The 6,000-nt window shown below is 45.9% G+C and overlaps 1 long non-coding RNA gene and 1 other non-coding gene across 2 annotated transcripts in view; one reads left to right on the top strand and one right to left on the bottom strand.

The window, feature by feature from the left end:
- Positions 1–4,993, bottom strand: part of LOC126101627 (uncharacterized) — a 327,166-nt gene extending 322,173 nt beyond the window's left edge. The window contains exon 1 of the long non-coding RNA XR_007522360.1: positions 4,430–4,993. This is a non-coding gene — a long non-coding RNA (uncharacterized LOC126101627). The remainder of the gene's footprint in view (positions 1–4,429) is intronic.
- A 373-nt stretch (positions 4,994–5,366) lies between these two features.
- On the top strand, positions 5,367–5,448 carry Trnas-aga (transfer RNA serine (anticodon AGA)). The gene has a single exon. It is a non-coding gene; the product is annotated as a tRNA-Ser (tRNA).
- Positions 5,449–6,000: the final 552 nt, after the last annotated feature.

Here is a 6,000-nt window from a genome sequence, read left to right on the forward strand (position 1 = left end):
TTCGTTAGATTGGGCATATGAAATGGACAGAACGGAAAATATGGGCAATGTATAAAATTATCTGAGGCGTCAAAGCGGTTCTTTTCCGCAAATCAAGGACTACAAACCGTAATTATTCTCAGCTTGTTGCTCATTTACAGTTGCCAGCAACTGACAAAAATTTTGCTTTCAAGAAACGACTGCAGAAATCTGTTCTAACACCGAAACTTAAAAAGGCTGATTAGGAGTTTGCTGAAGAACATATGTTATGGACTTTAGAATAGCATAAAGTGATCTTCAGTGATGAGAAGAAATTTAGTTCAGATGAGCCGGGTGGATTTCAGTATTATTGCAAGATCTGAGAGCAGAGCAGCAGGTAAGAATAAGCAGAAATTTCGGTTATGATTTGGGCAGCCTTCTGCGCTAAATGGTTGAACGTCCACTAGTCTTCACAGAACGTAGGGTTCGGAGGCTTGTCTGCTCTGTGAAGTAGGCTAGATGATTATCTGTGGCATTTCTGCCGAAAGAGCACAATGCTGGTGCACGCACAAGTGTTTCCGAACACACCGTTCATCGTACATTGTTGAACACGGAGCTCCGCAATCGACCACCCCTAAGTGTTCACATGTTTACCCAATGACATCGTCAATTACGATTGCAGTGGGCGCAGGATCATCGGGATTCGACAGTCGATCAACGCATACGTGTCGGTTCTTCGGGTGAATCACATTTTTGCTACAATAGGTCGATGGTCGTCTAAACGAACGCCGTCATGGGGGCGAACAGCGACTCGAAACGTGCAATGCGCCACGGGCATAGGCCAGTGGGAGCTATGTTGTGCTATGGGAGACATCCTCCTGTGCTTGCATCGGACCTGCAGTAGTAACCGAAGACACGCTGGCAGCTGCGAACCACCTCCATCCCTTCATGCTTGACGTCTTGCCCGACGGCGATGTCATCTTTCAGCAATATACGAGGTGCATTCAAGTTCTAAGGCCTCAGATTTTTTTTCTCCAGACTCGAAAGAGATAGAAAGATGCGCATTGTTTTAAAATGAGGCCGCGTTCATTGTCAATACGTCCCAGAGATGGCAGCACCGTACGGCAGATGGAATTTTACGGCCAGCGGCGAGAATGAGAACTGTTTTAAATACTTAAAATGGCGACGTTTTCCTTACTTGAACAGCGTGCAATCATTCGTTTCCTGAATTTGCGTGGTGTGAAACCAATTTAAATTCATCGACACAAGGAGACATGTGCTGATGGAGTTATGGATGTGTCGAAAGTGCGTTCGTGGGTGCGACAGTTTAATGAAGGCAGAACATCGTGTGAAAACAAACTGAAACAACCTCGGGCTCGCACAAGCCGGTCTGACGACACGATCGAGAAAGTGGAGAGAATTGTTTTGGGGGATCGCCGAATGAGTGTTGAACAGATCGTCTCCAGAGTTGGCATTTCTGTGGGTTCTGTGCACACAATCCTGCATGACGACCTGAAAATGCGAAAAGTGTCATCCAGGTGGGTGCCACGAATGCTGACGGACGACCACATGGCTGCCCGTGTGGCATGTTGCCAAGCAATGTTGACGCGCAACGACAGCATGAATGGGACTTTCTTTTCGTCGGTTGTGACAATGGATGAGACGTGGATGCCATTTTTCAATCCAGAAACAAAGCGCCAGTCAGCTCAATGGAAGCACACAGATTCACCGCCACCAAAAAAATTTCGGGTAATCGCCAGTGCTGAAAAAATGATGGTGTCCATGTTCTGGGACACCGAGGGCGTAATCCTTACCCATTGCGTTCCAAAGGGCATTACGGTAACAGGTGCATCCTACGAAAATGTTTTGAAGAACAAATTCCTTCCTGCACTGCAACAAAAACGTCCGGGAAGGGCTGCGCGTGTGCTGTTTCACCAAGACAACGCACCCGCACATCGAGCTAACGTTACGCTACAGTTTCTTCTTGATAACAACTTTGAAGTGATTCCTCATGCTCCCTACTCACCTGACCTGGCTCCTAGTGACTTTTGGCTCTTTCCAACAATGAAAGACACTCACCGTGGCCGCACATTCACCAGTTGTGCTGCTATTGCCTCAGAGATTTTCCAGTGGTCAAAACAGACTCCTAAAGAAGCCTTCGCCGCTGCCATGGAATCATGGCGTCAGCGTTGTAAAAAATGTGTACGTCTGCTGGGCGATTACGTCGAGAAGTAACGCCAGTTTCATCGATTTCGGGTGAGTAGTTAATTAGAAAGAAAATCGGAGGCCTTAGAACTTGAATGCACCTCGTAATGGTCCGTGTCTCGCAGTCAGAACCGTGCTACAGTAGTCTGAAGGGCATTATATTGAACTAACGTTGATGTCACGGTGACCAAATTCGCTTTACCTAAATTCTACGGAACCCATCTGGGTCGCTATGGGGTGCCGTCACCACGTACGCAAATCAGCGGCCTGTTATTTGCGCGAATTACATGATCTGTGCTTAGACATCTAGCGCTACACACCTCTGCAAACCTACCAACAAACTGTCGGATCCCTGATACGCTGAATCAGTGATGTATTTAGTTCCAAAGACGGACAAACAAGCTATTGAGCAGATGGTTATAATGTTTTGGCTCATCGGTGTTATGAGGCTCAAGATTTAGTAGCGATCAGGTCGCACGGAGCTCGAAGACTTCTGATAATAAAAGTCAATAAAAGTGCGAATTCATAGTGGCAAAAGTAACGAAAAAGAAAAGTAAGATATGGTAGCCATTCAGCGTCATAATGTAACACAACTTCATTTCAAGCAGCAGCACACGCAATTTAAGACGGAGTCCTATAAAATCCAAGAAAGATACCTGGAACTTCGTACTTAGCAGCTGCAGGTATAATGTATATTCGCATCACATAGGTAACGATTACGGCGACCATTAGCATCACCAAACCAAGCAAGCGAGCTATACTTGGCACACTTACGGTTATGGCCGGTGACGTCACTTACAAACCGCATGCGCCACCTGTGTTAACACTGTATACCTCGCACGTTACATTGAAATACGGCATTCCTGGAGCACACTAAAATTTCTGTAAGCATATTCTGTGGGGAATTCACAGCACTGAATCCACGAGGATCACTTGAGTATATGGTAGCAATGTGAGCCTGAAGATGTTAACACGAACATTCAAAGTTATTACTTTTCTCCAGACAGATGCCGCAATCGTACAACATTTGAGCCTGTCGCGCTGCACACGTACGAAGCAGAGAACGACAGATTTTTATTTTATCTATTGCCAACGTTGAACCTGCAACTGTGGTTAAACTGTAAGAGCAGGATTGAGTACTGCGCCTGTTCATTAGCATCAAACCGGAACCGGAACGTGACTTAACGTATAACGCTTTTCCTCACATTTTGTGCTAAGGCCGCAACTTTTATAGCAAAAGTATTGTTTCCGTTTTAACTCATTCATTTATTAGTGCAGGAATGGTGAATAACAGCTAGTGTTACGAAATCAGATCTATGTTCATCAAAGAAGGAAAAGCCTTTAAAAAAAATTTAACAAAAATAGGCAAATAAGTCAAGTGACTTTGAAGGCAGTATACATTGGCGGCAAACATTCTATTTGCGCATCTGAATCGTTACTCCTTACATATTCTGACTGTATTGTTTAACTGGTGAATGGCTCGTATTCAAACTGCAACCAAGAGGCCACATACTGGTGTATTTTTTCACAGTTGAAGCGAACGTGTCAAAGATCTTGATGCGGTGAACTGTCATCTCCAAACGTAGCGCGTGAATTGAATATTTTTTTATCTTTACTTGTGTGTGTGTGTGTGTGTGTGTGTGTGTTGTGCACATACCAGCATGGAACATACAGAACTGTATCCACATTCATGTACAATGGATCCTCTTAAAATACCATAGGCTACTGAAGACTTCCGGATTACATGAGGTGTAAGTAACGAAATATGTTCCCCGTCTCCTAATTATATGCGTAACTCGCCAGGATCAATATAACTCCCTTTATTTTCACCGCACTGCTCTAGCTGCACTTGTTACAATACATTGAGTGCATTTAAACAGCCATTGTGTGTGTCTCGAAATTTGGCCAGCGGAAAAATAGTTTAAAAAAATCATAAAGGTACTGTAGAACTACGAAGATGTCGCTTCACTGTAAAATGGTCTCGATGTCCTTGCTGTGACAATTCTGCATAAAACAATGTATGGAACTTTAATGCGACAAGTGCACCGAGAACGTTTAATTCAGTAATGCGTGTGGGCGTAGTTTCAATACAATGAGCAACAGACCCTGAAGATGAAACTGCAGAACTGCTAAAACACTAAGGTTGACTGTAACACTTCAGAGTCTCTGTGCTTGCTTAAAACAATTCGAGAATCACGAGACAAGTTGTAATTCGAGTATTAATTGCTTTACTCACTAACAGAAAATAAAACGATGCTTTACTCACTGTTTTAACTGCGTACTGATGATGATGCTGAAGTGATGGGGACTACATGCAGAAAACTATCCACTGCAGTCCACCGCTGAAAATCTTTGTCGTCTCCCGCACTGATGATATTAATGGCCTCCAAATTGTGGAACGACACAAAATTCTGCGACACACACGTGCGTAACACGATGATGGCACCCAAGACGCGGGGCAATTGTCTTTGTCGGCGGAGCACTAGCACAGAGAACACAGCCTTAACGGAAAGCACGAAGGACGCACAACAGGTACCTGGAACACTTGAATGTTCCACCTCCCACAGCGTCGGCTTCGACGGTTTGCGAGAACAGCGAGCGCTGTCGCGGCAGAGTTGGCGCCCCTGGCGCACAGCAGGAGGCTCACAGTGCACTGGCGAAAGCGAGCGAGTCGGGAAGGCAGGCAGAGCGGCGATGCTCCCGGCCCCGCCGGAAGTGAGCACTTCCTTCGCTACCTTTTTTCTTGGCGGCCGGCGCGGGTGGCTGCAGTGGAAGCGGGCGACGGCAGGCACGTGCGCGCCACGTGACGGTGCCTCGGGCTCCTCGCCTGCTCAGCGTCAAAGGCGGACTGCCGGCGTGCAGCCGCCGCCGCAGACACCGCAGCGGTCAAAATATTTAACACCGGCGTGGGGCGCACGTCTGCCAACTGCACGCACGCACTAGCCAGCGGCAGGCAACGCGGCGGCCTCCCTCCCCTCCACAGCACACAACGGTCCCCACTCAGCTGAGCCGCTCACTTCTCTCCCTCCCCCCTCCTCCACTCCCCCCACCAGACACCACCCCACCAACGCAGACAAAACGCCAAAGCCTTCTCGTTGTACAGGGCCTCCCTGCGCGAGTTAAGTTCCTCGTTCCTTGCCTGTAGTGACAGCTCAGATTATGTACTAGGCTGATAACTGGTTTTAGCAATCACTGGTCTTCAAGCAGTCGTGGCCGAGTGGTTAAGGCGTCTGACTAGAAATCAGATTCCCTCTGGGAGCGTAGGTTCGAGTCCTACCGACTGCGAAAATTTTTATTCGTAATAATGCTCGTCACACACGTGCATCATACTAATAATCAAGATAATACAAGGCTAAACACTTCGAGGATATCTTAATCTTAAGCAGGAATACCACAGACGAAGCACTGCTGACAAAGATATGAAAAAAAATTGGAATCAGTAAAAACCGGCATCTCCTCCGTTTGTAAGAGAACTATAGACGGAGAAATCAATAATAATTGATTTCAATTGCTCCTGCGGAAGATTGAAATGCAAACACTATATAAAATAATTGAAGAAAACTCATAAAAAGAAGGTCCTTCACCATCTGTCACTCAACCCGATTTCATTTCACTTGTTGCCCCTCACTTTTTTCCTCCAACTCACTCTCCATCACACTACTATGCACTTACTATCCACTTATCTTTGCTTAAGAAAAATTAACACGAACAGTTGCTCAGCAAACAAATAAAAATTGGAAACGAAATAAAATTAGTTATTACTGGCTTCTTCGTCTTAAGCTCATTGCGACAAGAATTTTACACCAGACGCGTTTGCTTTTATCGTTCTGCAAATTG

This window comes from Schistocerca cancellata, chromosome 9 (genome assembly GCF_023864275.1).
Source record: "Schistocerca cancellata isolate TAMUIC-IGC-003103 chromosome 9, iqSchCanc2.1, whole genome shotgun sequence".
Classification (NCBI taxonomy): Eukaryota; Metazoa; Arthropoda; class Insecta; order Orthoptera; family Acrididae; genus Schistocerca; species Schistocerca cancellata.